The sequence below is a fragment of the Heteronotia binoei genome, chromosome 16 (genome assembly GCF_032191835.1).
Source record: "Heteronotia binoei isolate CCM8104 ecotype False Entrance Well chromosome 16, APGP_CSIRO_Hbin_v1, whole genome shotgun sequence".
In the NCBI taxonomy this organism is placed as follows: Eukaryota; Metazoa; Chordata; class Lepidosauria; order Squamata; family Gekkonidae; genus Heteronotia; species Heteronotia binoei.
In genome coordinates this window covers 52752910-52777125 of record NC_083238.1, presented here as the reverse complement: position 1 = coordinate 52777125, position 24216 = coordinate 52752910, and the positions used below count along the sequence as shown (strand labels likewise).

Here is a 24216-nt window from a genome sequence, read left to right as displayed (position 1 = left end):
TATTCACAACAAGTTAAAATTGCATTTTACACGGAGAGTTTTTTTTTCTTTTTCTTTTTGTAGTTGCTTAACAATGTTAAGAGACAGAACTTCAGTCCACAAAATGTAAAAATTACCCTCTCAGCATTCCACAATTAAGAAAGGGACACTGCCCATCCATCTCCACTTCAGATATATTTATTTCCTTTACTATGTTTCCCTCCAGAATGTGCGCGCGTGCACGCACACACACACACAGAAGAAGGTATCACTGAGGAAGTGCCACACACACACACAGAGGAGGGACGGTGGCTCAGTGGTAGAGCATCTGCTTGGTAAGCAGAAGGTCCCAGGTTCAATCCCCGGCATCTCCAACTAAAAAGGGTCCAGGCAAATAGGTGTGGAAAACCTCAGCTTGAGACCCTGCAGAGCCGCTGCCAGTCTGAGTAGACAATAGTGACTTTGAAGGACCAAGGATCTGATTCAGTATAAGACAGCTTCATATGTTCACACACTGATGGCATAAATAAATAACCTAAACCTTCATATAAAAGAGATACCTACTTTCAGGGGTGGAATTCTAGCAGGAGCTCCTTTGCATATATGGCCACACACCCCTGATGTAGCCAGTCCTCCAAGAGCTGACAAGGCTCTTTTTTGTAAGCTCTTGGAGGATTGGCTACATCAGGGAGATGTGGCCTAATATGCAAAGGAGTTCCTGCTAGAATTCCAACCCTGCCCACTTTCATCATTCGGTTACGCCAAGTTTGGCTTCCATTAGACGTGCAAGAGGGGCAAAATCACAAGGGTGCAGATGGTCTCTATTACCTACCCCTTGAATTGTGCCTCCAAAATAATGTTCTTCTATACTTCCAATGTATAATGATGTCACCTTGATTCCTACAGTACTATCCTTCAAGGCTCGCACTTAGTTCTCGAAGAAGTCTTGCTACATCCCCTCCCCGCCCCAAGCGTCCTTCAACAAAACGCCTCAGGCCTTCTATCAGTTTAGAAGACATAGAAAGCCCAATTAAACAGACATAAGAAATTATCTTAAGTGAAAATGATACAGATATACACTAGAGACCAACCTGCCTAGCCTACTTCAGCTTTTCCCTTTAACTAGCCCATTGTCGCACAGGAAGCCAAACACCCAGGGTTGCCAACATCCAGGTGGGGCCTAAAGACTTCTAGGAATTATAGCTCACTTAGAGATGACCAAGATTGGTTTCCCTGGAGAAAATGGGTGCTTTGGAGGGCGGACCCTTGGCGTTATACTAATGGTAGCAAATCAGCGGCTTCCGGCAGTGTTCGGAGCGCTTTGGTGCTCTTAGTATTTGGTTGGCCCTGGTTAGTATTTGAATGGGAGATGACCAAGGATGTCCAGGGTTGTCACACAGAGGCAGGCAATGGCATACCAACCCCAAACATTTCACGCATTGAAAACTCTACAGGGTCACCATAAGTCAGCTGCAATTTGAAGGCGAAGAAGAAGAACCTCCAAAATGCCCTCACAATTAGGGCTGCCAGCCCCCAGATCTGGGTGGGAGTTCTCCCGCCCAGGATGTTCCCAACCGGTGGGGGGAACCTCTCCCAACATCACTGGCGCACTGATGTCACCCGGAAGTGACGTCATAAAAATGGTGGTGCCCATGCAGGGCCGCTCTAGGCGTTTCGAGGAAAACTCTTATGGTTTTCCTGGACGCTCTAGCTATTTGGGAGGTAAAAACTCTATGATGCATAGGTACCATAGAGTTTTTACCTCCCAAATGGCTAGATTGTCTGGGAAAACCATAGAGTTTTCCCTGAAACGCCTAGAGTGGTCCTGCTGTGGGAAGTTGGGGACTTGGCAACCCTACCTCACATTAAAAGCCTTGGCTCAGGTCTTTCTTCCTTTAGTGAATCAATCCATCTCATCTTGGGTCTTTCTCTTTTCCTGCTGCCTTCAACTCTTCCTATCATTGTCTCTTCCAGTGAGTCTAGTCTTCTCATCATGTGGCCAAAGTACAATAGCCTCAGTTCAATCATTTTAGCATCTAGATCTAGAACCCCACTTATTCTCCTTTTTGGTGGCCCACAGTTATCATTAGAACTCCCCTCCAACGCCACATTTCAAATGGATCAACTTTCTTCCAGACAGTTTTCTTCACCACTCAACGTTCACACCCATAACATAGTAACAGGGAATGACTACAGCAGCGTAAACCATTTGGACGTGGATAGTGAGGTTCACTATTCATTATGTGTAAAATGATATCTGAGCTACTTTCATGATCCTGGGCCTAGTGAGGCCTGCAGGCCCCAGGGAAGCCTGCTTAGGAGTTACTGGGAAAAGCCTACATCTCCCAGAATCCCCCCTGTCCCTCTGACTGGGTAGCAAGGGGTTTGGATGGAAACTGGTCCAGAGAGGGGTGGGGCGTTGGAAGAGAATATATAAAAGCCAAGCCCAGGAAGTGGGTGTTCTTTCCCTGGAAGGCTTAGCTAGAGGCAGGCTGTCACTTGGAGAGCTGGAAGCAAGGGAAAGGCCCTTACCCAAGGGGGTAAGTGTTAGTATTAGTTTAGGGACTGTATACATAGACGAGTTAGGGCATTTGTTTATTTTCCCTTCACCCTTTTACTGTTTTATGCACCTTGTTAATTTATATTGTACTGAAATAAACCTTTTTGTAGTTGTTTACTCTGCCTGGTCCTCATGCCCATTATTTGGCCTAGCTAAGGGAGGCCTGGAAGGGTTTGGGAGGGTACTCTGGGCCTTCTCAAGAGAGACGCTTAACCCAGAGTGGTGGCAGCAATTGGTAAGACCCCCCTGAGTCATGACAACTACTCTGAAATAACAATTAATAAAAAGAATGGTGTCAGCACTGCAAGACCAATATGATAACCCTACTCATCACATTATTCATATCTATTATACAACCCATTACAATGTACAGGAGGCCATGAAATTTATAACTTTGCATTTGCAATTCAGATTGCTTGCATTCAGGGGTCATTTTGTAGAACAATAGATGGTGGAGCTAATCCAGGGATTGTTATGCAGCTGCACCTACTATTCAATGGACAAGGAGGTGGAACTCTCAGGAGGAGGTGGAACTCTCAGAAAGGTTCAGGAGCTCTGCTCCTGTGAGCTCCCGCTGAATCTGAGGACTGCTTGCATTCTGTATTTATAAATGTCCCCTAAACACACCATGGTTTAAGCTTATTTCGGATGACAACACTGTTCTTTGGTACAAACCAGGGCTTTGCATATTAAACAACACCCCCCCGCCCCCTTCCCGATGTAGCCAATCCTCCAAGAGCTTACAGGGCTCTTCTTACAAGATCTACTGTAAGCTCTTGGAAGATTGGCTACATCAGGGGGTTGTAGCCTAATATGCAAAGGAGTTCCTGCTACAAAAAAAAGCCCTCGTACCGGCAATCACATTTCAGAAGCCACTGCAGTTAACACACGCTTTCAGCCTTTTATAAACAAAAGCAGATAACTCAATAAATCCTTAGCCAATCAGTAAAAATCTACCCAAGTATTTGTGATTAATCACCTTACACAAACCTATTTCATGGCATTATCTTAATCTACAACTAAAAAGGTTCTGTGTACTCAGAAAGCACATTATACATTCTTATTAAAATTCCTTCAGAATGTTGCCTTCTCTCTTTCCTCATCCCGGTCTAGTGGGGAGCCATTGACTCAATCTCTGGAAATTTTTCTGGCATGCATAAGATCGATGATGTGGCAGCTCTCCACAGAGCTCAAAGAAGACTCTCCATAGATGAGACTTCCGGGGTTGGAAAATAAGAAGATAGAACTATATTAGGCCACACACACCTTGGGCTGAAGAGCCCCCTCCCCAGCACCCAATTGCGGTCTCTCCCCTCCTAGAAATACTTCCGCTCTGGCTTCGCACAACTCAGTTGTTAGGAAGAGGAGCGTATGGCGGGAAGTTCTGCCGGCGAGCTCGTGGCCATACAGACTTAGAGTAAGGTACGTTGGTGACGGGTTTTGCACTGCACCGTTTGCTTTGACAGTATCTTTGACTTGCGAGGGGGAGAGAGAGGTCTCTCCCCTGGGGCTAACTGCTCTTGTTTCCAGGTCTCCACAGGTTCCAGGCTCCCAGAGGCTCTGCATGCGAGCGAGGACTCTCGCCCATGGCTGGGTAAGTTCCACTGTCTCCCCCCCGGGCCCCCCCTCCCCTCGCTCTCGACTGCTCGGTGTGCAAGCATCTCTGGCACTTGAACCAGGCAGTGGGCTCTGGCAGGGGGCATTTGCTGACCCTGCTCCCCTGTGCTGCCACCTGCTCCCTTCCTTTGGTCTGCCCTCTGCCGCATTCCCGACTCCTGGCAGGGCACAGGGTGTATGTGTGTGGCAGCTGCCCCGTTGCGGGGAGGTGGATCACAGACTGTCCCTTTAAGAGAGAGCTCGGCTGAAACGCAGCCTGCTCTTCCAGCCACCGCCCCTGCAGGTGCTCTTGATATCTGTCTCCGTTTTGCAGGTGGGACTCCAACACAGATGCTTCTGTGTGTGTCGCTCCACCGCCCCCCCCCACTCCCTCAGCTGTTTCTGCCCGCCACTCAGAATGGAGCCCCACCCACAGCGAGACTGCCCAGCACACGCCAGGGAGACTGTTGCACTCTGTTCCAGAAAAATAAAGTCTAAGCTGTGCCCTCTGTTGTCTCTCCTGCTTGGCATCTGCTGCACATTCCCTGGGCAACCTAGTGGCCTCCGAGGGAATGCCTGGGAGGGTGGGCAGACTTGGTTTTGGGGGAGGGGGAATGGTCTATGAGCTGCCACGCTGCCCCCCGCATGACTGGACAGGGGAGGGGGAGTGCCGCCCCTCAGCCTGCCTGGGCTGACAACCTACCCGACCCCACAGGGGTGTTGTGCGCAGAGCATTAAGGGGGGGCTGATGAAGTGGACACAGAGTTCAGCGACTGATGCACTCACATTCTGAGTTCTGCAGCCCCCGGGGGAGGTGTTCCATGCACATGGCAGGGGGTATCAGGGCAACACAGGGGGTCTCTGGGTGTGGGGGTGTCTGCTGCTGGGCTGCTCACTCCCAGACACACATTCCAGCTGCTGTCTATGACAGCAAACTCCTGCACTTGGCACTTCCTGCTTGTCTGCCTGCCATTGGCAGAGTCTCTGACAGCGGGAGGGTGTGAGGGGATTGACGGTTTTTCCGTGGTCCTGTGCAGGACTGTCTCACCCCCGCCTCCCCAACAAACCAGGCTTCTCGTGCGCGCACGCCCAGCCTCACTCCTGTTCCCTCCCCATGTTGGTGGGACGTCTCTCCTTTGCCTTTGCTCATCATTGGCTCCATTCTGTTTGGGGGCGGGTTGGGGATGGCTATCAGCCTCTCTGGGGCCACCTCTCCCCATTCCTGACTGTCATGAGCTGCGGTGCATGCGCCAGGACTGGCCAAAGGGGGGGGGGGCTGGCTCTCCCCGCCGGCTGCCTCCACCTCCCCTGTGTGCCTATGCCAGCGGCGTTGTCACGGCGACCGCCTCCCTCATGGCAAGCTATACCTCTCCCCTCCCCACGCTCCAGCGTACCGAAGTCCTCAGGAAGTCTATTAGCGGCATGGCAGCTACGCTATGGCCGGCCGCCACTTATGTCTGGATTGGGCTGCCTGTTTCGGTAAATCAATACCATCTACTATATCAGATCTACTTACTAGCACTACCTCTTGTGAATTTAACTTGAGATAGTTCTTTCCTACCCAAGCACCGATTCTGGAGTATACTCACGTACAAAAAAAGATGAGCTAGGTGTCATCAGCATATGGACGACACCCAACCCCAAAACTTCCGATAATCTTATTCAAAGATCTGAGATAAAATAAAAGGAGCATTACCTTGAAGTGCACCATAAATTCGGAGCGACACAACTGATTCCAGTTCCCCTGATGGAAACTTTGTTCATCAGATCAGACAGGAAGGACTGAAACAATGGAATAGTGCCATCCACTGTGCCAAAGGCTACCGGAAGCTCCAGCATAATCAAAAGGGAATAAATACATCTATCCATCTGAAGTCTAAGATCATCTTCTGCTGCAGTCAAAGCAGCCTCCTTGTCTAGTGTGAAACCAAGCTGAAATGAGCTAAGCAGATAAACACAAGGAAGAAGAAGAAGTACTGAATATCCATCTCCTTCCATATACGCCCCAGAGGTCGCTTCGCTCGGCCTCCCAGGATCTTCTGATAGTCCCCGCCCGGCCCAAAGGATGCCCGTCTTGCCTCTACCAGGGCCAAGACTTTTTCGGTCCTGGCCCCGACCTGGTGGAATCAGCTCCCTATGGAGATCCGGGCTCTACCTGGCTAGATGGCCTTTCTTAGGGCCTGTAAGATGGAGCTGTTCCGCCAGGTCTTTGGATGAGGCAGCGGGCATCTATCAGAGGCCTCCCCTACGCCCTCACGGCCCACTGCACCACTGTATCGGGGTGCTATACTATCTTGCTTCATATCATCTTGCTGAACTAACCTGTTGCACTTTACTGAATGTTGAAGTTGATTTTATTATGATTTTTTTGTGATTTTAATTCAAATTGTTGTACTCCGCTCTGAGCCCCCCGAAAGGGGGAAGGGGCGGAATAGAAATAAACTAATAAGGAGGAGGAGGAGACCGTAGTTTTATACCCCGCCATCCTCTCTGAATCAGAGTCTCAGAGAGGCTTACAATCTCCTTGATCTTCTTCCCCCACAACAAGCAACCTCTGCGAGAGCAATGGCTGACCCAAGGCCATTCCAGCAGCTGCAAGTACAGGAGTGGGGAATCAAATCAGGTTCTCCCAGATAAGAGTCTGCACACTAAACCACTACACCAAACCGGCTCTAGACAATACAAAACAACAAAACAGCCTATGCAAGTCCCAAGTATAAATAACATGTTGGTGTATTATAACAATTATAAGATTATACCACAATACAATCACAGTCCATGAAATACAATTCCAGAACAGTGTGAAGTTCTAGGGATATAGTCCCAAGGTCATAGCAAGCCCTATACCATTCCTAAGAACAGGTATCAATGGGACTTCTTTTGAACAAATGACCAGCTCCCACAGTGGAGAAAAGAATCCCTGAGTCAACTTGCTGTTCGAATATCAGCAGTTTTGTGTCTTCTTTAGGAGCTTCATCCTTTCTTCTTAGTGTCTCAGACAACTTCTTCTAGCGCAGGGGTGTCGAACTCATTTGTTATGAGGGCCGGATCTGACAGAAATCAAACCTTGTCGGGCCGGGCCAAGCGTGTCATAAAATGTAATGCCAGGTAGCAGAGATACAAACTTTATAAAGGACAAAGGCAAAGATTTTTAAAAAGCTTAAAACATTAGCACCCATCGGTCTGAGAGATAATTCTCTCAGGACTTTCTTAACCCCACCTGCCTCACAAGATGCCTGTTGTGGAGAGAGGAAGGCAAGGCAATGGTCAGCCATTTTGAGACACATGAGGCCTGCTGGGTGACCTTGGGTCAGTCCCAGTTCTCTCAGGGATGTTCTCTTGGAGCTCTCTCAGCTCCAACAGGGTGCCTGTTGTGGAGAGGAAGGGAAGGTGGTTGTCGGCTGCTTTGAAACTCATGAGGCCTGCTGGCTGACCTTGAAGCAGTCACATTCCTCTCAGGATTCCCTCAGCCCCACCTGCCTCACAAGGGGCCTCTGTGGGGAGAGGAAGGGAAGGTTATTGTCAGCCACTTTGAGACACATGAGGACTGTTGGGTGACGTTGGGCCAGTCACGGTTCTCTCAGGACTCTCTCAGCCCCACCTGCCTCACAAGGGGCCTCTAAGAGGAGAGAAAGGGAAGGTGATTGGCAGTCACTTTGAGACACATGCGGCCTGCTGGGTGGCCTTGGGCTAGTCACGGTTCTCTCAGGACTCTCTCAGTCCCACTTGGCTCATTGTTGTGCGGAGAAGAAGGGAAGCTGCTTGTAAGACAATTTGAAACTCCTAAAGTTAGAGGAAAGTTGGGTATAGAATCTGTCATATAGAGCTTTGACCCTCAAAAAGCTTATACCTTGAAAATCTGTTTGGTCTCTCCGACTTGAATCTACTTGTTCTGCTTCAGACCGACACCGCTACCCTCTGAAATTACCTCACAGATTCTAGCATGCTGTGTTCATAATGACACCAGCGCAACTGACTGGAACCTTTTTTTTATGAAACCGATATGGTGTCGTTCCAGCTGAAAAACATAGTTCAGAACAATTCATGGCAGACCATATAAAAAAACTTATGCCGGGGTCCTACATCATGGAGACTTACGTACCAATTTCTCTTCCGAAATCCAGAACGCCAGTATGCTTTCTCTCTGGTCTATAGACTTTTAGATTCAGCTTATTAGGGGGGAAATGTGTTCACAATAAACAGCCGCAAACACAAAAAAAAAATAAAAGTAATGATTCAGGAAGCTCAGATATTTTTAAAAATCTAGTATACAAAAGGGTATGACGTAAAACAAATTAGAGCTTCAATTGGGCACCCTGTGAATTAGAGCCTGACTTTAGACTCCAGAACTCCTCTAAGGAAGAAAACAGCAAAAACAAAAATGATCAAAAAGAAGTGTGTGGGGGGGGGCGGGGACCAGAAGTAGACATTTATGGCTCTAACAAGGTAGAATTAGTGCCTTAAACCATTTTTTTCTTCACACAAAAAAAAACATCTACAATGTAGAGCTGAAGAAGCAGATTTTTCCTCACAGCACTGCCCATTAAAAGTTGAAACTGTTAGCCCAATCTATGGCATCACCAAAACTTTTTTTATCTCTGTCTAGCTGTTTTAAGATTGTTAGAAGAGGGCAAACAAAAGATTTACGGGAAACGCTGTTAGAATGGGCCAGACTGATATTCCCCATCAAAAATGTTTATCTGTGAGTTAGTTACAACCTGATTAGAATCTGCAGTAGTGCCCATAAAGGAAGATCATTCCTTTTCCGTGACAGATTCATAGGCTCAGAGAAAACTTGTTAGAGTCACATGAAAGGGTACGCTTGATTTGGACAAATAGTCCAATTGGTTACATAAGCTTTCAGGAGATGACCATCTCTGTGAACTGTATCCTGGCTGTGAGAATGTGCGGGTCTTCACTGGCTCCCTCTGGAAACCCAGGCAAACAAAACAAAAGACCAAAGACCATCACAATTAGGATGCGCCGAGACACACAGACAACCACGGTAGGCTTCCCAATCCCCAGGTTCCAGGGGGGATCCCCTGGTTTTGCAGGCTTCCCCCTGCCTCCAGCCAGCTAGCCGGCGGGTAAAGCCCCGCCCCCACAGTCACCATGTACCTCTAGAGCTCCAGCAGGTTTAGAAACCTGCAAACAGGTCTGTTTTTAAAATGTGTGCCTTTAAAGTTAAGCAGGGAGCAGGAAACAGGAAGCGCTTCATGGGGAAGGGTCAGCAGCAGTTTCAGCAGAGCGGAGACCCTTCGTTTGTTTTGCTTTCATTTTCAGAGCAAATAAAGTTGTGGAGGAACCAGACCAAGTAAGTGTGCGTGAGAGAGAGCGAGAGAGGGAGGGGGCAGGGGATTCCCCGGTTTGGAGGCCCTCCTCCCACTTTAGAAAGTGGGGGGGGGGGGGAGAAAATGTCTACTGCATAGCATAGAAGGCTCCACATATACATCAATGTATTTATGTAGCTGGTGTTTTTGTATAATAACCTTCTAAAATGGCAGTTAGCACGGATGTGCAGTGAGCTATTGCTGATCCTGCAAATAATAAAATATTCTATTAAAGATTTCAGGTTTTCACGGCTGGTAACATCATTAGGGTTTGTAGAATCTTTCAGGATCAAGTGCCGTGTTCTACTGGAGAAAGTTTTCCTTCCAGACGTTTCGTTCTCAGCTGCGGAGAACATCCTCAGTGGCATTGCAGCCGGAGCAGGCGCTCAGACCTTCTTGGCTACTGTGCATTGAGTGCCCACTCAATGCACAGCAGCCAAGAAGGTCTGAGCGCCTGCTCCGGCTGCAACGCCACTGAGGATGTTCTCCACAGCTGAGAACGAAACGTCTGGAAGGAAGACTTTCTCCAGTAGAACACGGCACTTGATCCCGAAAGATTCTACAAACCCTAAATATTCTATTATTTTTACTTTATTGTTAGTGTCCAGGGCTGGGGGTGCAGACAGCTTTGGAATTCTGACACATCATGGTTGGTATAGTCACAAAATGAGTGCAACAGAAAGCAGAGCCAGCCACAAAATGGCTGCCGCAGCTTCCTTTCAGTCACACAGTAAAGGTCTTCATGCTGCTCATCAATGGCCAGTCAGAAGTCTTGCTAGGCAACTGGCATCACTCACTTTCTAGAAACATCCAGCGGGCCCCAGGAAAGGTGTTGGTGGATTTCATGGCACCCTCATGCACCATGTTGAGGACTCCTGTTCAGTTTGCCCACTGGAACCTTCCCTTGCTTTTCTGGGATATTGTGGCATCTTGATTGATTTTCTTTAGATAATTTTGATGTACTCTGTCTACAGACAATCCTAAAAGTGAAGTGAAGCGAGAAGCAGTGAGTTGAGAGAAGACAGCCAGGTGAAATTTGTTGGTATTGACACAAAGGGTGATACCAGATGGCCGGTTTGGGTCGGCTTCAAGTTGTCCCAAAGAGAGCCGGCCAGAAATGGAGCATCCCAGAGCTTCTGGATGGTGCGCAGAAAAGGGACGGACCGTGGGTGCCCAGGGAGCATCTGGAATGCTCTCACGTCCCGTCCGCAGCTCTCCAGGCGCTTTCTGGGCACCTTCCGGCTTTCCAGATGGCCAGGGAGGTGCCTTAGAGGTGCCCTAGCGAAAAGGTACTGCTTTGAAAGTGGTGCCTTTTCAAGCCAGCTGCCAGCAAGCCTGGGTTGGGGCGGGGATGGCAGGCAGATGTCCGCATGTATGCACTTTTTTGGTCCGCCTGCCTCTCGTCCCCCGGGGGGCTTTAAACACCCATCTGATATCACCCAAAGAGTTCATTTTAGATCACCTTCCTATCTCCCTCAGCCCCATCAAACCAGCATTTTTTTTCCTTCCAGCATCAGCAGGCTAAACAAATAAGATTCTGGTCATCAGACCATCAAAAGACTGAAAGACAGCATTGGAGGAGGACTGTGACTAATTTCATCCTCCTTAATGAAGAAAACAGTTCCAGAAAGAAGTCAAATTTCACTCTGTATCTAGCTATCACTCAAGGCCTCTCTAGTGAACATTTGGCCAAAAAAAGAACTGTAGCTGAGAACAAATCAGACAGGCCCAGTAATGAAATTTGAACAGATTGAAAGGACCACAGAAAATCCTATTTCACTAAGGTAACTGAGAATGCCTTTAAGCACATTTTCTTCCTGCCCCCCAGACCTCTCCATCTTGCCTGATACGGAGATGTTCCAAGAAACCTTGACTATCTCTCACACCCCAGCTGGACAATCAGGTAGAATAGCGGACAGCCCACTTATTGCTTCCTTTCCGAGGTCAGAAAGAAAATAGTTTTTTATTTTTAAAATCTGTTTTTAAACCATAGAAATAGGCCCACAATCTGTTCCCCAAAAGAGTTCTTACTGGGCAAGGGCTACCATCATTGTATGAACTGTACAATGCCCAGTCTGAACACCTATTTGCACAATGTGACAATCAACCTTTTGGATTATTTGCTGCCTGGACTCTTGGACCCCTACCTGAGAACTGTTGGATCCATCTGGATAGTCTTAGGCCGTGGTCAGATGTACATTTTTATCCGGCACAACAGCGAAAGCTCTTCGGATTTAAAGTGCACGTCCATACGACAACCTCTGGGAGTAGTTGATGAGTTGGGGGTATCCTGTCATGCTGCGACTTACTGTTGGACTTTTTTGATAGTGGATAAAGGAAAGGTAAGGTCCCCTGTGCAAGCACCAGTCGTTTCCGACTCTGAGGTGACGCTGCTTTCACAACGTTTTCATGGCAGACTTTTTACCGGGTGGTTTGCCATTGCCTTCTCCAGTCTTTTACACTTTCCCCCCAGCAAGCTGGGGACTCCTTTGACCGACCTTGGAAGGATGGAAGGCTGAGTCAACCCTGGGCCGGCTACCTAAATCCAGCTTCTGCCAGAATCAAACTCACGTCATGAGAAGAGATCAGACCACGGTACTGCTGCTTTACCACTCTGCGCCACGGGGCCGCTGGATAAAATCCGGTCCTAAATGCTTGATGACGGGCCAAAAACGGATTTTCCCTGTCTGATCACACCAGCGTTAGCAAGTCGTCACAGTTTGCATCCCAGATCAGCGCCATTTCTTAAAAATCTTAGCGATACACGCGTAACCACAGAATCAGTGAAAGGCAGCAGAGGCTCCTGGGTGCCTTAAGCACTACAACAGACGCATTCCGAGCAACTGCACATGTTTCTTTTTAATTTTGGGGGGTTGAATTTTGTGACACAATCATTATTTAGTCCATGCTTCTAGAAAATAGTCCCTACGAGGTTCACCCAATCAGCAGCATTGTTTATGTGCGTGTGCAAAGGATGCGCCATCTGATCAGTCAATGGGACAGGCACTCTGCAAGGTGGGTTCTGTTTGGGATGTCTGGCGTTTCAAATAAGGACGGACAAAACAGGAGCGCCTCGCTGATGGATTAAATGGTGCGTCTGACCGCGGCCTCTGCTTGTTCTACCCTCTTGTTCTGCACCTCTTTAGATTCTTGCCTTCTGCACTCTAGTGAAATATATTCCTCCACCCTGAATAGTGGTCTCTTAATAAGAGACTAGTAGAACTGAATGCTTGGTACTGTTTTGCCTGCTTGAATTGCTAATTCGCCAGCCCATCTGTATGACTTATCCCCCCCAAGTACCTTATATTTCTTGTGTTATTTTGCCAGGTTTTCCGAAGCTTACAGAGGTAGCAGCTCCTTTATCAAAGGAATGAGGTAAAAGGAGGATTTCTCTGTCACATATTCCAGTTATTTTTGTGTGGACTTCTGCCAAATGGGAAATAGGTAACACTCACACTCAGTGTTCATGTATCTCCCTGACCACATGCAGCTACATTACAAACCTGCGTTTTTATTCTGCTCAAGTGTGGTTTTCTGAGCAGCCTCCATCCTTCCAGAAGACGACAGCCACACTGAGTGGCAAGACACCAGCCCACAGCCTATTCTCCAGGGCTTGCCATATAGCAGGAACTCCTTTGCATATTAGGCCACAAACCCCTGATGTAACCAATCCTCCATGAGCTTCCAGGGCTCTTATTACAGGGCCTACTGTAAGCTCTAGGACGACTGGCTACATCAGGGGTGTGTGGCCTAATATGCAAAGGAGTTCCTACTACAAAAAAAAGCCCTGCTATTCTCCATCACAATTACCCACCTAACACATGGCACTGGGATTCCCCACAGGAATTTAACAAATTCTGAGGGGATGGTCTCTGGGCCTGGCTATAAACCCATCCAAACCTGGATCAACTAGAGGTAGGGTTGCCAGCCTCCAGGTCCCAGGGGGGGTTCCCCTGTTTTGGGGGGCTGATCTACCACTGTCCACCTGGCCAGTGAGGGAAACTCTGCCACCAAACAGGGATGTCACAGCACAACAACATCACTTCTGGGTGATGTCATCACACTGAAGATGTCGTGTCCCCACCTCTAACCCTCAAAATGTTCATAGAATACAGTCCCACGCAGATGACAATCCGTCCTTCCGCATACAAAGGGAATCCTCAGTCCACTTGCTCCTGAGGATGGATTGTCATCTACGTGGGACTGTATACTATGAACATATGGTCGAGGACCTGTCTACCTTAGGGACCGTCTCTCCCCATATGAACCCCAGAGAGCACTGAGGTCAGCCGGAAAAAACTTGTTGACTACTCCCGGACCGAGAGAGGTGAAGCTGCAATGCACCCGTAACCGGGCCTTCTCCTCTGTAGCCCCAAGCCTATGGAACCAACTTCCAGAGGAAATGCGGGCCCTGCAGAACCTTGAACAATTCCGCAGGGCCTGCAAGACCTTCCTCTTCTGACTGGCTTTCGCTGACGAAGAAAGAAATTGCTAATGATAACCGCCATCCTAAAAGAACAGTATTAGCACTTTTATTAACTTAATTAACTAATTTTTAAACCTAATCAGAATTTTAATGCTTAAATGTAATTTTGTGTTTTTTGCTTTCTTTGTATAATTGAAATTTGTATGATGTTGTTAGCCGCCCTGAGCCTGCTTCGGCGGGGAGGGCGGGATACAAATAAAATTATCTATCTATCTATCTATCTATCTATCTATCTATCTATCTATCTATCTATCTATCTATCTATCTATCTATCTATCTATCTATCTATCTATCTATCTAACATTTTGAGATTGTGTCCTTCCTGTTTGTTCACACCAGGTGTTCGGTTTCTCAAGGTATGTTTATGAGAAAAGTTTATGAGAATGTTTAAAATACTATACCAGGGGTGGCCAACGGTAGCTCTCCAGATGTTTTTTGCCTGCAACTCCCATCAGCCTCAGCCATTGGCCATGCTGGCTGGGGTTGATGGCAGTTGTAGGCAAAAACATCTGGAGAGCTACCGCTGGCCACCCCTGTACTATACAATCATTTTGTATGAATTTAAGGATTTGTTTTTTTGGTTTGGAGGCTGGTCATCACAGAACCTTAGGATTATCTTTTGTCATCCACCTGGGGAATGGCGATCCTACGCAGAGTGTTTGACTGGATGGGCCACTGGCCTGATCCAACATGGCTTCTCTCATGTTCTTACGTTCTTAACAGTACAGACCAAAGATTTTACTTCATCTGACACTCACCGTAATAAAATGCTTTTCAAAGGAGGAAGTTTAAATATTCATTCGTCAGTTATTAAGACAAATCGGGGGGGTTCACTATTTTGCCAGTCAGGGGATTAATCAAATCCTGCTATAATCAATTAAAGAGCTCTCTCCTCACGCTCGCCATCATGATTTTCAAGTCTACTGCAGTACAGCAGTTGTACAACATTTTTTTTAAAAAATGGTTAACACAAACTCTTACCGTGATGAGCCCAAATATTCACCAAGGGTTAGAGTAAGCTGCTCGTTTTCATGGGAAAATAGATCACTCGTTCGCCATCGTATTTGACCTCATGTCTTTATCTTCTCTTGGTCCAGTTTCTTGCATTCAATATGCTGCAAGTATCAAATGGGAAAAGTCAGCCAAATAGATGGTGTGTCACCAAAGCAAATCCATTATTCTGATTTTGTTAACTTTTCCTATTTAGGCTACCGATGTGAGGGATTATTAATTGTATCCAGCAGGGGTGGAATTCTAGCAGGAGCTCCTTTGCATATTAGGCCACATTCCCCTGATGTAGTTAATCCTCCAAGAGCTTACAAGGCTCTTTTTTGTAAGTTCTTGGAGGATTGGCTACACTAGGGGTGTGTGGCCTAATATGCAAAGGAGTTCCTGCTAGAATTCTACCCCTGGTATCCAGTAGGGTCGCTGTATCTTTCACACTAAGACAGTCTGCAGTGCTCAACTCAGCCTTAGAATGGATATTTTTTTTTAACCTGGGGATTGTTCTGCCAGGATCTTTCAGAACATTAAAAGTACAAAAGAACATTTTCAGCACTACCTGTAGGTGATCCACTCACTTTAAACTTTCTTTGCACGCTGATATCGAGACCGCACAGCATTTCATTTCAGAACTCTATAGAATTCCACAATGAGAGACAAATTTGACCCTTAGTGTGCTAATCACTTTTTCTCCTTTTACTTCAGTATCTCCATATCTCTCCATGTACAGACAACATTTTGACGCTGATGTCGAGACCGCACAGCAGTGGGCCCCAAATGTATCTTGTCTTGTCTAAAGGTAAACAGCTGCACTATTTACTGTGAAAATTTAGGGAATATTAAGCTATAAATTAGACTGAAATGAAAACCACCTGTGGCATTTCAAATACACTTTTTTATCCATGTCGGAAAAAAAAATACCAGACAGACTCTGAACACCATTTTAAAACAGTGTATCACACTATCCATAGACACATATAGATTTTTACTGTAATGGCAAATACACAGATAAAAATAATTATAGGTACTCTTTTGGCACAGATCATAAGTGGGTTCAATTTTTATTCATGCAGAATATACCCTGACAGCTGTGTACTAAGATACAGAGAGGAGCCTTTATTAATAAGTAGTTAATAGAAAACTATGCCTTTCTATCAAAAATGGTTAGAGAAAGTAGTTATGGAAAGAAACTATGAGGCCAGAATGCTAATTCACCAGCTTGCTTTATTAATAAATATGATGGACTGTCAAAAGTTAATGCCTAGCAGATTCTGAGAACCTTTGAGTGACAGGGTGTTCAAACAGAACTCTATTGAAAGTATCAGTTAAGAAATGACAGTTGAAGAAGAGACAGTTTAGCATTGACTGAGGACTGGGAAGGAGGCAAAGAGGAATGAGAGGATCACAGAAGATCCCCATTCAAGCCGAGAAGGGACAGAATTTCTTGTCAAGAGGTGTAATCCCTGCTCAATGAAAAGGGAGATAATTCTTAAGAGAGGAGTGATCCCTTGTCTATGGAATGATTTCAGGAACTTGATTGTACATTCCTGCCTTCTAAACTACGATTGTCAGTGAAACTCAAAAACCTATGCTTGGGAGTTAAAGCAGAAACCGAAAAGAAAGCCTCTCTCAAAGTTCCAAAGACCTTGTTGCAAAGCAAAAACACTTGGAAAGTGGTAGCAAATTCTTCTGCCGCACTCCATCCGTGGGAGCACACTAGTGAGGCAGATTGGTGGTGTGAACCCATCCATCTGCTCTAGGCGCTCACTGGTATCCTTTTTTAAAAAAAAAACTGTTCAAAGTGCATGATCGCATGGCTACTAAAAATGTAAGGGGAAAAAAAGAAACTCAAACTCCACTAAGGAGGTGATGCACAACAGCCGTGTGAATGTGCCAAAGCGCCCCCGTGCAATATATAGGTGCATCGCACGGGAGCATCTGATCGGGATATGGCTGCTCCAGTTTGGGGTGGCACAATTTGAGATGCCTCAGGTGCATGTGAAGCTGCCCATGCCTATGGGTCTTCACAAGGTGTCAGAAGACAGCTGGAACTCGCCAGTAAAATCAAAACCCCACCATGCCCATTTTTAGTTTGCCTTTCTACACGGTTCCCCCTCCTTCTCAATTTTATCTTCACACCCACCCTGTGAGTTCCCGCTACAAAAAAGCCCTGCACGCAAACGTCAGAAAGGAATGCCAGGGGTGTGACGCGGAGGCAGACAACGGCAAACCACCTCAGGACGTCTCTTGACTTGACCTTCTCGAAGTTTAATAAAAAGACTGCTGCTCCCTAAACTGTTTTAAAAGGGAAAGTGGTTCGAGAGTGTTCGGGAGTGTCTCGTTTTCATAAGGGTTATCTACCTCAATGCCACTTTATAACAGGCATCTCATCAAGTTTCAACACACATCCCCGCACACCCCAGAGCTTTCCTATTCAAGCAAATTTACTTTCCTATTCCCAAACATGAATAAGATATACAAGGGTTATACGGTGTTTACAGAATATAAATGATTGCTGGCAGTAAGAGCTGAATGATTTAGTATTTCTGTAATACAAAAAACGAGTTTTGAATTAAGCATCTGATTAACATTTCTCGTTCAACCAACCAGCGCACTGCTGTAGAAAGTATTCCACAGCGTCAACTCATGCAGAGGGACTCTGGTCTAAGTCCATCAACGGCAGGTGCAAATCTGCACAGGATTTTTCTTCATTTACCCAAGGATTTCTTTATTCAACTAAGGCTCTAATGGGGAATGACATTTCAAGTGTGTGCAATCTACTGAAAGAAAGAGAGAGCTAACAAGTCAGATTAGCAGAACGATTTTACATGAGCTCTGATTGGTCGGAATCATTTACGCAATTAATCCACAGGGAAGAAAGACGTATCGGATGGGAAGGAAAACAGGTCTGAGGAAGACATAGAAATGAGAACAAAATTTAACGTGTCAAAAAGAACTACTTTGGCGCAGGGAGGGTTTCTGCTGTTTCAAGAAAATAAACTTTATAGGGGAAAAAAATACTAGTTCCCATCATTTCATTTAAGTAAATTAGATCTGAAGATCCCCACAGCACAGAGTGGTAAAGCTGCAGTACTGCAGTCCAAACTCTCTGCTCACGACCTGAGTTTGATCCTGGCAGTTTGATCCTCACAGTGACGTCATAGTGCCCGCGACAGCACACGCCGGCCACTCTAGGATCTTCTGGGAAAATTCTATGGTTTTCCCAGACATTCTAGCAATTTGGGAGGGAAAACTCTATGGTACTTATTGTACCATAGAGTTTTCCCTCCCAAACTGCTAGAGCGTCCGGGAAAACCATAGAGTTTCTAACAGTCCCCCGCCAGAGGCTGCAGGAGACTTTGCAACCCTAGAATCTGGCCAGGTTGCCATTGTTACCACATGCTCACAGTTTGCTGAACAGATCCAGGTGGGCGGCCGTGCTGCTTTCCTGCCTGTGTAATTAGAAGTGTCCGTTTGGTAGGTTCTCAGAACTTCTGTCATGCTACAATTCCCAGGCAGCCGTGCGAAGAATGCACAGAGTTTAGAAGCCAGTTTCAAAAATTCGCAACCCCCATGGCTTTTGGCTGCGGAAGGGGTGCTACAGTAGGAACGCACGTTTTGCCCCTCATCCCCGCAGGATCAAGAGATCGACGCGACGAAAGAAAGCATATTAAATTAGCGTTCTTGGGAAGCAGCTGGGGGGAGGAAAAAGACAGCAGAAAGGACTTCGTTTTGCAAGAAGGCAGGAAACAGTTTGCACTGCTGTTCACAACCCCTTTCAAGGGTGCAATCGAATTACGTTCTCGAGCAGAGGCACAATTGCACATCACTAAACACACCCTCGGATGGCAATTCTTTTATCTGGAGACAATTAAAACTTATTTGGACAATTATCGTTCCCTCCTGAGTACTCTTGGAAACTCTACACAGTCCTCTGAGTTCCCATAGTTCTCTATGACAGCTCATGATAATTGCAAGCAAAGAACAAGAGGATAATTAATGATTTCCCTTACTATTCATAGCGTACGTTTCAGAGGATCTTCCCCTTGTACTTTCCCCTACTGTGGCTCCAAGCACTCCCTTTTCCTGTTTTGCATCAATAGCATCTTAGAAGTTCATATTGCTCTAAAACCCCGTTTTTAAAGGGGAGAGAGGTTTTCCTAGGTTTCACTTCTAGGCAGAGGAAAGTTAAAAAAGAAAAGCAAGAAAATAAGTTTATTCCTTTGAGATTTATAAGCGTGTGTTAATAATAAATTTGTTTTGAAGGGAAAATGTATCGCCTTCTTGTTGCCTTTTCAGGGAATCATAGAATCACAGAATCAGAGTTGGAAGGGACCTCCAGGGTCACCTAGTCCAACCCCCTGCACAATGCAGGAAACTCACAAACACCTCCCCCTAAATTCACAGGCCATCTAGCCTCTGTTGAAAAACCTCCAAGGAAGGAGAGCCCACCACCTCCCGAGGAAGCCTGTTCCACTAAGGAATCGCTCTAACGGTCAGGAAGTTCTTCCTAATGTTGAGCCGGAAACTCTTTTGATTTAATTTCAACCTGTTGGTTCTGGTCCTACCTTCTGGGGCCACAGAAAACACCATCCTCTATATGGCAGCCCTTCAAATACTTGATGGTGATCATATCACCTCTCAGCTGCCTCCTTCCCAGGCTAGAGAAGGCCAATAACACAAAAGCGTGTTTAAAAAAAAAAGCTCCTAAGGTTTTGGGCTTTTAAAAATGAGAATCTCTACTTAATCCCCCTCCAATTGATCAATGGACATGTTCAAAGAAAAGTAGTAGCCAATAAATCAATGTTGCATTTGGGCTGGGTTGTCACCGATACGTGGATGCCTTTATCCAGTTTCATCTAGTTAGACAACTGTAGTCTTTCCTGGATAGAAAAGATCTGAACACTGTATCTATCAGTTATGCATGTGGACTCAAAAGAAGACTTTGGGTGTTCCTGCCTGGCTCATTGGAGCCATACGGACTGAGCTTGGGGACAATGAGCTGCAGGATCCAAATCTCTGCCGCCCTGGACCAATCACAAGCCCCCACCGGTTTGAATGACCCAATAACGTGTTTGTGCAGGAACCCAGAGATGTATATAAGTTTGGCCCCATTGGCCCAGTTCTCAGTCTTGTAGTGCAGCCAACCTACTATGCTGTACTTATTAAAGAGCTTGATATCACTTATCCTTCAACTCATCAGTACATGGAACCCACTATACAATACTATCTATCTATGTCTGTCTGTCTGTCTTCATCATCATTATCTATCTATTTATTATTATTATTGTTATCTGTCTGTCTATCTATCTATCATCTGTCTGTCTGTTCATCCATCCGTCTAACTGTTTGTCTTCATCATCATTATCTGTATATTATTATTGTTATCTATCTGTCTGTCTGTCTGTCCGTCCATCCATCTGCCCGCCCATCCATCCGTCTGTCTTCATCATCATTATCTATCTGTTTATTATTATTATTGTCTGTCTGTCTGTCTGTCTGTCTGTCTGTCTGTCTATCTATCTATCTATCTATCTATCTATCTATCTATCTATCTATCTATCTATCTATCTATCTATCTATCTGTCCACCCACCCGTCTATCCATCCATCCATCTGACTTCCAGCCCTCCCTCCGCTGGCAAGCAGGCCATCAGGTTGGGTTACATCAATATATATCTAACACAATATCAACAATTAAAATTCAATATCTCAATTTACACTGAATTAATAGTTCACTATCGATGGCACCAAAGTCGTCTACTCCTGGGCTCCCCGCGTGTGTACAGGGTGATGTAGCTGCAATTAAACGGGGGGGGGGGGGGGGGGGGCAGACGAGATCAATATCAGATGGAAGGAATGCAGATGAAACTGAGCAACAACATTGCAAAGCAACATAGCAACACAGTGGGGGGCCAAGTACAGTCTGAATTCACGCCACCTCACCCACAGGCTGGGAGAGTATGAGGAGTAAGGAAAAAAACCAAACCAAACAAACAAAGCCACCCCAGAGACTGAATGCCTGGAAAACCAGCAAATGAGGCTGCAGTTTGGCAACCAGAAAACACCTGAAGGCACTCAGCGAGGACGACTCTGGCCCTCATACATCAGTGCAGAAAAGCAAGACAGCAAAGTACCTTAAAAAGAAAGGCTGAAACCCTCTTGAAGCCCCAGCCTTTCACAGCGAACCGAAGACTATACTGCATCAAAAGATGCTGCGTTCCTGTTTGTGCCTCGAGACTCATTGTACGGAGTATTTGATAAAGAAAAAGCGATACGTTACAACTCGACATCTCCTTGAAAGCAATCAATTCTAAGCCTTTCACAGAAAAAAAATCAAGAGTTCAAGGAAGCGGCATATTTTGCAGTAGAACATATGAAACACCGCAGTAAACATAAAACAGAGAGAATACTTAAGGGCCAACAACAACTTCCAGTTAGCAAGCCGTTCTGCTCTCAGCAGCACGGTGACAGCAGCCTCCGGAAAACTTAAAAGGAGAAAATACAAAAAGCAAAGGGAAGTTTTGAAACATTTTTTTTTTTAAAAAATCTCAAGGTAGCCCTGTTAGTCTGAAGTGGAATAGTCAGATTTTGAGTCCAGTAGCATCTTAGAGACCAAGAAGATTTTTGGGAACCAAGTCTGAGCCCAGGGGCACCTTCAAAACCAACAAAGTTTAATTCTGGGCAGTGCTTTTTGTTTTGGTAGAAAAAGCCCAGCAGGCACTCATTTGTATTTTAGGCCACACCACCTGGCCTGGGAACATGTGGCTGCCACGGGGCGGAGCTGTGGCCAACCCAGGTGGAGCTCTGCTCCTGCGGGCTCCAGCAGAAAAAACAGCCAATTCTGGGTATGAGCTTTTGCAAGCATGCATACTTCTTAGTATGCATGAGTGCAAAAGCTCATACCTGTAATTAAACTTTGGTGGTCTTAAAGGTGCCACTGGACTCAAGCTTTGTTCTGTTGCTTCAGGCTGACACTGCTACCCATCTGAAGCTATCTTCAGGGAAGATCTGGGGAGGGTATGAGCTTTCAAGAGAAGGAGAAGGAGATGATGATGATATTGGATTTATATCCCACCCTATACTCTGAATCTCAGAGTCTCAGAGCGGTCACAATCTTCTTTACCTCCCCCCCCCACACACACACACCTGGTGAAGTAGGTAGGGCTAAAAGAGCTCTTACAGCAGCTGCCTTTTCAAGGACAACTCTGCAATAGCTATGGCTGACCCAAGGCCATTCCAGGAGATGCAAGTGGAGGAGTGGGGAATCAAACCCGGTTCTTCCAGATAAGAGAGTTCTGGCTGACCCAAGGCCATTCCAGCAGCTGCAAGTGGAGGAGCGGGGAATCAAACCCGGTTCTCCCAGATAAGAGAGCTATGGCTGACCCAAGGCCATTCCAGCAGGTGCAAGTAGAGGAGCGGGGAATCAAACCCGGTTCTCCCAGATAAGAGTCCATGCGCTTAACCACTACACCAAACTGGCTCTCAAAGATACCTGACCAAGGGAACTTTGGCTCCTGGAAGCTTATAGCTTGAAAAATGTTGTTGGTCTCTAATGTGCTGCTGGACTCAAATCTAATGGAAAGTATATATTCAACAAAGAACACCTACATTAATATTACTCAATGGAGATGATAATAATAATAAAGTGATGTCAAGATGCAACTGAATTATCCTCACCCCCTCATACGCTTTTCAGGGCAAGTGACATCCAGAGGTGGTGTTCCATTGCCTTCCCCTGCATAGCGACCCTGGACTTCCTTGGTGGCCTCCCATCCAAGTACTAACCAGGACCAATCTGGAGCAGAGGTCTATCAGTAGCTATTAGCCACAAGGCATACAGGGAATACTCTGTCAAGGGCTGTGATGTTCTGTGTTCTTGGTGCTTGGAGGCAACAGCGGGAGGGCTCCTGATGGACCCTTGGTTTTGGCTACTGTGTAACACAAGAGTGTTGGACCGGAAGGACCACTGGCTTGATCCAGCATGGCTTCTCTTATGTTCTTAAGTGATGCTCTGCATTCTTGGTGCTTGGGGGGCAATAGTGTGAGGGCGTCTAGAGTTCTGGTCCTGGTGGTGGACACTGTTCCCTCTAAGCTGAGTTAGCATGAGCTAGCTCACAGATTTTTAGCCTTCAGCTCACACATTTTTGTCTTAGCTCAGGAAGGTGGCCCCAGAGCACACTAATTTATGCAGTAGCTCACAACTTTAATGCCAGTAGCTCACAACTTTCACGCCAATCGCTCACAAAGTAGAATTTTTGCTCACAAGACTCTGCAGCTTAGAGGGAACATTGGTGGTGGACTTCCTGATGGCCCCTGGGTTTTGGCCACTGCGTGACACAGAATGTTGGACTGGATGGGCCATCGGCTTGATCCAAGATGGCTTCTCATATGTTCTTATGTCTGGGGCAGTATTCTTGGTGCTTGGGGGCAAGACTGTGAGGGCTTCTAGAGTTCTGACCCTGGTGCTGGACCTCCTCATGGCCCCTGGGTTTTGCCACTGTGTGATACAGAGTTGGACTGGATGGGCCATTGGCCTGATCCAACATGGCGTCTCTTATGTCCTTATGTTCTAATCAGCTCAACTTCTGAGATCTAACAAGCTCAGGTTAGGCTGAGTTGTTCCGGCTGCTATTTATTGGAGGATAGGTTCGTTATTTAACTGGTACTTGTAACAACGGTAACATGGCCTTGCTAGTTGGAATCTGTTAGAACTGCTTGGCTTCTGCTTAGACTCTACAGAAAAGTTCCTGTGTTAGGGGGGGAAATTGCCAGCAGCATTGTAAATATCAAAACCATTCTAATAGGGAATTATAGCACTCAATTTTTGCTAACTTCTCTATCAACTACGGGCCTGTTTGGGCAATATTTTAATTTCCCATTCTGCAAACATCTATAAGACTTGAGTTTTCTAGTTCATGGGCTTCCTTCGCTGACTCCTTCATATAGTTTAGTTTACTGTATTTTATTCATTTTACTGACTTCCTATTTCAGCAACCTGGAGGAGAGGCCCATCTGGGGGTAACAGCCATAGACAGAGGGGAACCTCCATGTACAGAAGCCACCAACCTCTGGATCCGAATGCCAGGTGGAAACATCAGGATAAGGCCTCAGCCTCTATGCCCTGTTGTTGGGCTGTCCAGAGGGATTGGTTGGCCATTGTTTGAGACAGGATGCTGGACTAGTTGGACCACTGGTCTGATCCAGCAAGGCTCTTCTTATGTTCTTAAGAAGGACTCAGCCTTAATGCCCTCCAGAGGAACT

At 46.3% G+C, this 24216-nt stretch overlaps 1 protein-coding gene across 3 annotated transcripts in view; it reads right to left on the bottom strand.

Annotated features, from left to right (window-relative positions):
- GULP1 (GULP PTB domain containing engulfment adaptor 1) overlaps positions 1-24216 on the bottom strand; it is a 307489-nt gene that overhangs the window by 183390 nt on the left and 99883 nt on the right. For all 3 annotated transcript variants that reach the window (XM_060257245.1, XM_060257246.1, XM_060257247.1), the window contains exon 2: positions 14933-15066. The gene's annotated coding sequence lies outside the window, so the exon portion shown is untranslated. The remainder of the gene's footprint in view (positions 1-14932; positions 15067-24216) is intronic.